Below are 10,027 nucleotides of genomic sequence, written 5' to 3'. Positions count from 1 at the left end.
ACATATATATAGTACTGTATATTGGCCCGGACCCTCCTCCGTGTCGATAGCTACCCCCCCCCCAGCACCGGGTGTGTCCTCTCACATAAAAGCCCGCCGGACCACCACAGCTTTCATTGCCTTAATTTCTACCAGCAGCCCCTTGTAATGAAAACAGTGTCAAACTAATGAAAGATAACGTACATTTCAGTACCTTTTATTTATGCTTTCAAATATAAATTCAGCTGCTCTTATAATAAATGGGAACGAATTCTCGCCCTGCTTGTAAAAGTGAATACGTCTCTCTGTCTCTTTTCCATTTCTTTTTTTGAATGTAACAATTATCAGTGTGTATATATAATTTATATATATATAGTGTACATACTGAAAGCTAGGACCTTATTCTCATGCATTCCAATCTTTTTTATGCAACTCCAGCCCCCTAATACTGTAAATGCTCCAAAAACATCTGTCAATTTGGCCTCCGACGACAAGCAACGCTAATGTAAACCGACATGAACGACTAACAGTACGTGCGCTTTACATATCTGGCGTGTAAATGACGTCCTACATACAGTAAGTACAGTAAGCTCTGCAGAACATGTGGATTCATGGAGCCGTCAGCCCGCCAGCGCTGGGAAATTAAAGGATGCCTCACTTCTCGTTGTTGACATAAACATTTTGGCAAAAAAAAAAAAGTGGTATCAACGAACAGCTGTCCACATAATGCAGCTTCACGGAAACACACTGTAAACACCCTCCTTTAACCCATTCTGACCTGAGATCAGATTCTAACGCACAGAAGAACGGTGGTTCTTTAACGCATTTTGACCTGAGATCAGATTCTAAAAATGTCTTAAATCCTGACAGTTTAAAAAAATAGCAGACCTACAAGGTCGTAGCGCGCCACTCAGTAGCTTGTAGATCTGCTATTTTTCAATAGCTAAAGTATAACATAATGCTTAGTTAAAACACCAAAAGGGGTTCTCGCCCCAAAATGGGTTAAAATGCGCCGTGCGGTCGCTGCGTCACACACATCTGGACACTGGGTTGCTTCCAGTCAGCGCTGAGTTTAGGACGAGAGCATCCAGTGAAGACTCTGATCTTTACCGCAGCAACCTGAAGCAGGGTCGCTCTCATCTCAACCTGAAGCAGGGTCGCTCTCATCTCAACCTGAAGCAGGGTCGCTCTCATCTCAACCTGAAGCAGGGTCGCTCTCATCTCAACCTGAAGCAGGGTCGCTCTCATCTCAACCTGAAGCAGGGTCGCTCTCATCTCAACCTGAAGCAGGGTCGCTCTCATCTCAACCTGAAGCAGGTCACTCTCATCTCAACCTGAAGCAGGGTCGCTCTCATCTCAACCTGAAGCAGGTCACTCTCATCTCAACCTGAAGCAGGTTCACTCTCATCTCAACCTGAAGCAGGGTCGCTCTAATCTCAACCTGAAGCAGGTCACTCTCATCTCAACCTGAAGCAGGTTCGCTCTCATCTCAACCTGAAGCAGGGTCGCTCTCATCTCAACCTGAAGCAGGGTCGCTCTCATCTCAACCTGAAGCAGGTTCGCTCTCATCTCAACCTGAAGCAGGGTCCCTCTCATCTCAACCTGAAGCAGGGTCGCTCTCATCTCAACCTGAAGCAGGGTCGCTCTCATCTCAACCTGAAGCAGGGTCGCTCTCATCTCAACCTGAAGCAGGGTCGCTCTCATCTCAACCTGAAGCAGGGTCGCTCTCATCTCAACCTGAAGCAGGGTCGCTCTCATCTCAACCTGAAGCAGGGTCGCTCTCATCTCAACCTGAAGCAGGGTCGCTCTCATCTCAACCTGAAGCAGGGTCGCTCTCATCTCAACCTGAAGCAGGGTCGCTCTCATCTCAACCTGAAGCAGGGTCGCTCTCATCTCAACCTGAAGCAGGGTCGCTCTCATCTTCAAATCCATGACTTCTCCCCTATAACAGCGTTTACTAACTAATCCTAAAGCAGGCGATGACTTAAGCGTTCTTCATAGTCTGATTTATCGGTGGTGAGGTGAGGTGACCACCGCTCCGGTGGTGAGGTGAGGTGACCACCGCTCCGGTGGTGAGGTGAGGTGACCACCGCTCCGGTGGTGAGGTGAGGTGACCACCGCTCCGGTGGTGAGGTGACCACCGCTGAGTTGAAATAACGTTGAGCGCCGGTGGTGAGTAAAAACAGAGAGAAGTGGTTTGCTCTTCACCGCGGCTCAGTGACGTCATGTTGTAGTTCGGTGGTCACCTCACCACCGACAATATTAGACTATGAATGAACGCTTTACTTGTAGATCTGCTATTTTTCAATAGCTAAATTATAACATAATAATGTTTAAAACACCAAAATGTGTTATAAAAGGCTGGCAGGGTAGCAGAAATGCACCGATATGCACTGTCTACACTAGCAACGGAGACAGATGTTGGGAGTTGCAGATACTGTACATGGAAAAGCTGTTAAAACAAAAATGCCGGTGGAATTATAAATGTCCTCAATCTTTTTTTTCGTTCCTTGTAAATATTTAGACTGTATCGTGGTTAACCCATTTTGAGCGGGAACCCCTTTTGGTGTTTTAAACATTATGTTGTAATTTAGCTATTGAAAGCTCGTATAGTGCGAAATGTGCCTCAAATTTGGAATATATTTTTATCGTTTTTAACTCAAATCTTTGCTTCTCGGGGAGGTCCATGGAACAACATATTTTCAGATGGGGGTCGGAGGCCAATTACAGATCATTTTTGGGGTCGTTGACATGAAATATTGAGTGATATATAGGGGCCTAGAAACATAGGTATTTCAGAAAACTGTCAGGATTTAGAAGACATTTTTTTCAGGACTAAATGGGTTAAGTGGTTACCACCGCTGTGCACATGCACGCCCTGCATGGCGCAACGATCATGTCCCTCATATTTTGGTATTCCCAGGTGTCTTCTCTCCCACACTAATAAGCCCTTCATGGAAATGTAGGTGAGCCCAGGCCCGGCCCGGCACCTTCCTGATTCTGTCATGGAAACAAGGGTCTTTGTCTGGTACCGTACCGTACGTAGCTCAGCTGGCGAATAAAATCTCGCCAAGCATGAGGTTCTAATAGGTTCTTTGGGTCTGTATAATCATGTCTGCTCGCCCTGAAAAGCGTGCGCTTGATGTAACAGGTTGAAATTCAATGTCTGGCCGAGATACATACATATGTCAGACAGAGGCAAGTCTGGGAGAGGGTGGGGGTGTTGCTGCTGCCTGGAAGTAGCAGTATTATAGCCCATTTAGGCCTGAGATCAGATTCTATAAAAATGTTCTTCTATACATCCTGACAGTTTTCCTGAAACAGCTATGTTTCTATTATGTCAGTCGTTTTTCGTCGATTTTTCTAAAGATAGCAGACCTACAAGCTCGTAGCGCGCCACCGATATGAGCTTGTAGATCTGCTATTTTTCAATGGCTAAAGCGTAACATGATGCTAACACCAAAAAAGGGGTTCACGCCCAAAATGGGATAGAACTGAAACGGGAAAGGACACAAGTGTGTGTGTGTGTGTGTGACTGTGTGTGTGTGTGTGTGTGTGTGTGAGCGCACGTGCAAGGCATTAAGTGCCTGGACGACAGATCAAAGGCTTTTTCGAGAACACTCCCGTCTGTGTTTAAAACTCGGTCTCCACTTTCCAACGAACGCAGACTCTCTCTCTCTCTCTCTCTCAGCGGATAGCTCCATAAAGGTGCAGGTGGCGTTGGGCCCGCCCGCCCCGGCCCACCCCGGCCCGCCACCAGACGAGTCACCCTGAGACGACCTGGCCCTGGTGGGAAAACCCACCAGGTGGAACAGCTGCTTGCTATTTAAGATTTATGTATGGGGCGCGTCCGTCGAGCGTTTCTGAAATATGGACAGTTGGAAATTATACAACCAGGTTAGACGAGGGCGAGAGAGAGGTCTGGGGCCGGGCCACACGAACCATGCAGATGCATACTGTACACTATACTGTACATATATACAAAGACTTTTCTCCTCTCTATTAAGTCCAAAAGGGTGAAGGGAGAGGCCTACCTACTGTACACAAGATCCTCTTAGCTCACTCTATAGCAGGCTGAGGAGAGTGGTTTTTTATCCCACAGGCTGTTAAAACCCATTTTGGTTGGTGTTTACGTCATGCTTTAGCTATTGAAAAATAGCAGACCTACAAGCTCGTAGCGCGCCACCGAGTGGCGCGCTACGAGCTTGTAGGTCTGCTATTTTTGAAAAATCGAGGTCAAAATGGGTTAAATAACAGTGAAAAGAGACTCTCTGTACTTTGCACTATGCACTACTGTATCTTTGACTGATATATTCTTGCTCTGTTTGTTTATCGAGTGTTTTTTTAGGTCATCTTATCACTTTTCTTTGTATTGGCGCTGTTGACCCACATGTACCTAAACAGTTATTGCATCGACTATTGTCAATAAAGTGAATCTTTCGTCTGATGTATATGGTGACACTATATGGTGCATGACACACGCACGCACACACGCAGCATTCATGGTTAGGTCATCTTATCACTTGTTTTGTATTGGCGCTGTTGACCCACATGTACCTAAACAGTTACAGTTATTGCATTGACTATTGTCTAATCTTTCGTCTGATGTATATGGTGACACACGGACACACGCACACACACACACGCACACACGCACACGCACACGGGATGCACACGCAGATTAGACACACCGACGGAACAGACATGCGGAAAACAACGGTCGAACATGCAGTGGAACATGCGTTGCTCCCGTGCTTAATGCGTTTATAGGGTTTGAAGGGTTAGGTTGTCGGTCTAATGACAGTCGGACCAATAGTATGTCTAAATAAAGCCCAGTACCTACGCACGCACACACGCACGCACACACACACGCACGCACACACGCACGCACACACGCACACACGCACGCACGCACACACGCACACATGCACGCACGCACGCACACACACACACACGCAGCAGTCATGGTGACGTCACCAATTGGCTCGGTGACCGTCAGACAGACTGTAGTTGGAGAAAGTCTGTAAGAGTGGCCATGGGTCGCGACCCCTCAGGGCGGGGGTCCCGAGACACTGCCAAAGCATTTTGGGGGGTCTCCGCCGGCCAAAAAGGTTGAGAACCCCCTGACATAGACGTTACGGTAGTCTAGTCTTATCTCTGAAAGGTGACAGCGCTGTTCTATTTGAGAGAAGTGCCACAGTTGCAACTTTCAGACCAAGCAATTGATACCACTGCCAAATTGACTTGGCTTTTTAAAGGTTTTGACCCTTGACCTTTCTGTTGCCGGTTACAAAGCCCGAGGACAGCACGCCTGCACTCTAGCCACACACACACGCATACACACACACACACACACACGCACACACACACGCACACATGCACGCACGCACACACGCACACAGTTAATTTATCTATGAGAGTGTCAAAATGTAAGCATTTGAGTCCACAACAACTAAATTAACATTTACTATAATGTGCACACACACTGTGCACGCCGTTTCCAAAAATAGCTGTGACATTAGAAAATGATATTTGAATACAATGAAATGTTATTATTATTAAACAGCTAAAAAGCTAAAATAAAACATATACATACAATATGAGAATAAAGTTACTGCATGCCATGCCAGTAATTATTTAGTATTGAGCTTTAAATTTAACGAACTGTGAGTTATAATATAGTTTTTTCCAGAAATATGGTGCATAAAAACTGAATTCTGCACATGTACTCCAACGGGGCTGCACACACACGTGTTCGTGTTCATTTACATACTATCAAACACACGCAAATTGAGAATCGGACTTTTCCATCACTTCACATGGATCTGCATGAAGTATCGCAAAGAATCTTAATTGCGTCATAAAAATATCCATAGTGGGCTTTTCCTTCAGGAAGAAAAGCGGTTATATATATATTCCATTTTGGGCGGGAACCCCTTTAGGTGTTTTAAGCATTACGTTATGCTTTTTAGCTTTTGAAAAATAGCAGATCTACAAGCTCATAGCGCGCCACCGAGTGGCGCGCTATGAGCTTGTAGGTCTGCTATTTTCGAAAATGTGGCGCAAATCTTTGAATATTCTTTCAGAGCGAACTTTTTTTAACTCAAATCTTTGCTTCTGGATGGGGGTCCCTGGAACAACATATTTTCAGATGGGGGTCGGCGGGCCAATTACATATAATTCTAGGGGTCCTTGACATGAAATATTGAGAACCACGGATATAGAAACATGAGGTTTTTCAGATTTTCTGTATTTTTTTTTAAATTTCGACGTCAGGCCAAAATGGGATATATACCCTCCGTACCATTTAGTGAAGCCAGCTGGGTACGAGTTCTCTTTCTTTCATTCTCCCTCTCTCTCTCCGTCTCACACTCCATGTCACACACACGTACGTACAAACATACTGTACACACACTGTCTCTCATTACACTAGTCTGCTTCTTTAGAGAACCCAGACCCTAACGGGACACAATAAGAACATTTGCCGCTAATGGAAAACAAACTGTGCTTTTGGTTCACCTTTGTTTTTTAGTTTTAGTTTAGTTTTTTTTTTTACCGCATAGTGATTCCAAGATCTCTCACCGCCGCTGCGACAAGTGCATTACCAGACAGGCCATTTCCCTGTGGTCACATGGCCCGCCCCCCCCCCGAGGCATTCCCAATGTCAGGAATCCCAGACATTACCCAATATCCTGAACAGCTCCAAGGGGACTAAACTACACAGTAAACAAAAAACCTCAGTTCCTACTTCCTATGTGTGTTTATATACACAAATAAAGGTATCTGAATCTGAATCTGAATACAAAACTAAGACTAAAACTAAGACAAAATCTTTTTTTCACTGACAAAAACTAAATGGAAACTAAATGGAAAACTAAGCTATGGTGACTAAAACTAAGACTAAATGTATTGACAATTTCGTCAACAGGTAGAAACTAGACTAAAATGTTAGGAAGGGACTAGTGGACAAGAGATCCAGTATAAGTCATTTTACACTTGGTTGCATGCTGAAAATAGCCGATCTACAAGCACACAACGCGTCGCGACGCGACGCGTTGTGAGCTTGTAGATCGGCTATTTTCAGAAAGTGTAAAAACACTCATTATGACGGCATCAAGACCCGCCAAAATACATTTTAGTCGACTAAATCATCTAAAATGTGACTAAAACTAAATGAAGTTTCAGTCCAAAGACTATATGACTAAACTAAAATAGAAATTTGCTGCCAAAAACAACACTGGTTTATACACAAATAAAATGTATCTGAATCTGAATCCAAAAGAACAAAATGTTTCTATGGATGGAATAGACACGGAGGGTATGCGCGTGACATCATCATCAAACCAGGAAGTTATGCGGGAACGCCTAATTAGTGCCAAAAAACGACTTTCTGGCTTTGACAGACAGCCCATTCATCCAAACAGAAAAGTCCTGTCTGATTGCATTAAAACAACGTTAAACTCACTTTGCATGTTGCTTCTCTAGCACTTTTTTTTAAAAATATATTATATACCTTCTCTTATTGCAATTTGCACTTCTCTTGTGATACTCTTGTGACTTGTACTTTGCTGCTACTGTGTATTGTCTTTTGTGTATTGTCTGTCTGTTTTAAAAAGCGTTGATGTATGTATGTACTAATGCACTTTTGCCCAAGACAAATTTCAGTACAATACAGTATATCTCATCTCATCTCTCATTTGACACTCGATTTGCCATTCACTTTATGCATGCGGCCATGCGCATACCCTCTATATATACAGGGCGTTTATGTAAGGCGGCGGTACAAAGGTTTAAGGTTTAGTCCCGTGCGGGACGTCACGTACTGCATGAGACGCCATAAAGGCGTTGCTCAAAAGGAACAGCAAAGTGTGGCGTTTTACTGCCTCCTTCCTGGACCTGTTTGACACTAATAGTGTCTGTTTGAGAAGCCCTGACGTAACGTAAGCTACGCATGTGTGCTGCATGGTGTGCGTGCACGTGCATCTGTGCGTATGGGCATGCATGCACGCACTTTTTGTGCACATTTTTGTGATGTCAGTGTGTAATGTTTAGGTATATGAAAGACTTAAAGCAGATGTCTGTCTCGCTACTGATGGCTGGAGCAGCTGAGTGACTCACACAGACACCCTGGGGTGACCTGTCACCTCTGGCCCCCTTTCACAGACACCTACTCTTATGGGGGTCACATTGGCAGAATTGGATTGATGGCGGTGTGTGTGTGTGTGTGTGTGTGTGTGTGTGTGTGTGTGTGTGTGTGTGTGTGTGTGTCATGGATGGTTTCCAGGAATCAATAGCCCTCTCTTCCCCTAATAAATCCCTCACCCATTTTCCAGTTTTTTTACTGAAACAGCATGACTAAGCTTTTCCTATGGAAAACCATGCTCAATGTAGTGATTGGTTACTTGACACTGAGGCACTATTAGTGTCAAACCATCCGTTATTTGGGGGCATTTATTATAATAGGCGGACATTTAAAAAAAACTAAATAGCAGATCTATACAACCTCAACAGACAGTGGTATATGAGCTATTTTTGCTATTAACCCATTCTGAACGGGAACCCATTTTGGTGTTAGCATCATGTTATGCTTTAGCTATTGAAAAATAGCAGATCTACAAGCTCATAGCGCGCCACCGAGTGGCGCGCTACGAGCTTGTAGGTCTGCTATTTTTGAAGGAATTGAAGAACGACTGACATTTTTAGAATCTGATCTCAGGTCAGAATGGGTTAATCAGACCAGTGTGTGTCCAGTGGAAACCTCGTATGAATCTGATCTCAGGTCAGAATGGGTTAATTGTGCAACAAAGTATAACAAAGTATATACAGTATAAGAGGCTAACTAAAGGGCAGTCCATACTGTCTCCGACCATCGAACTTTTCGTCGGAAAGCTTCGGTACAAACCGTACAACTACAACATGACGTCACTCGCAACTTCTGATACGCATTCCTCCGGATTTTTGTTCTGAAAGCTGCGCTCCTCCCAGATGTCGTGACTCTCCGAACTCTGCTTCGGAGAAAGAATTAAAGTCTGATCTTTCCGACGAAAAGTTCGGTGGTCGGAGAGAGAGTATGGATGGACTTGCCCTTTCGAGTGATGAAGAGGGTGTCAGAGATGAACTCATGACATCATGTGACATCTATGTTGAATACAAACAAGAGTTCAAATTAGAAAAATACTGATTTAAAAAAAATGTGAAAACTGTATAGACAGGCTATTTGCAACTTTAGGCTAAACAACACAAGAATTCCAAATGCCATCGGTATAGATATAAAGGACTGGAAAGAAGTCAGAGAGGATTTGTAACCCATGTAACGGCCAAGCTACACCAGGCTTTTCTCGTGCGTTTACTCTAAACGTGCGGACCGTGCGTGCGCAAGCCAAATGCCCTGGCTATACATCGATCTGTCAGACGCGCGGCAGGTTTGTGCGGGACCTTCCGGGAGGATATATGGATACGCGCGCATGGGGGGCATTATACGCACGTAAAGGAATTAGAACCGATCCTATTTTTAGAGCACGCGTAGGATGGCCTGCGGTATCCGTGCGTCTGGTGTATAGCTGGTATCATTGACATTGGTCCTATCCAAACGCAATGTACGTGCACAGTAAACGCATACGCACGCGGGCAAAATTGCCTGGTGTAGCTTGGCCGTAATGAAGCCAGAATTGGAGAGGAGTATCATGTTTTGTTGGAATGTAAGAATACTAGCATTATGAATTACAGGCAAAAATACCTGCCAATTTATTTTTGTACCCGCACCCTTCTATGGTATGGTAAAAGTAATCTATAAATTGGGTGCTTTTCTGAAAAATGTTCTTCCACTGTAGAAATAGGGAAAGCCTTTCCGATAATATCGGAAGGCTTTCCCTAGTCATACTATTTCAGTAAAAAACTGGAAAATGGGTGAGGGATTTATTAGGGGAAGAGAGGGCTATTGATTCCTGGAAACCATCCATGACACACACACACACACACACACACACACACACACACACACACACACACACACACACACACACACACACACACACACACACACACACAC

General features: G+C 44.4%; 1 protein-coding gene across 1 annotated transcript in view; it reads left to right on the top strand.

The window, feature by feature from the left end:
- The window catches only part of net1 (neuroepithelial cell transforming 1), a 103,797-nt gene extending 101,607 nt beyond the window's left edge, over nucleotides 1-2,190 (top strand). Inside the window, exon 9 of the transcript XR_013963554.1 lies at nucleotides 2,166-2,190. The gene's annotated coding sequence lies outside the window, so the exon portion shown is untranslated. The remainder of the gene's footprint in view (nucleotides 1-2,165) is intronic.
- Nucleotides 2,191-10,027: the final 7,837 nt, after the last annotated feature.

Source organism: Protomyctophum bolini (assembly GCF_963924005.1).
Source record: "Protomyctophum bolini genome assembly, chromosome: 23".
Classification (NCBI taxonomy): Eukaryota; Metazoa; Chordata; class Actinopteri; order Myctophiformes; family Myctophidae; genus Protomyctophum; species Protomyctophum bolini.
Note: the sequence above shows the minus strand (reverse complement) of the source record. Positions and strands in the feature narration are given on the sequence as shown.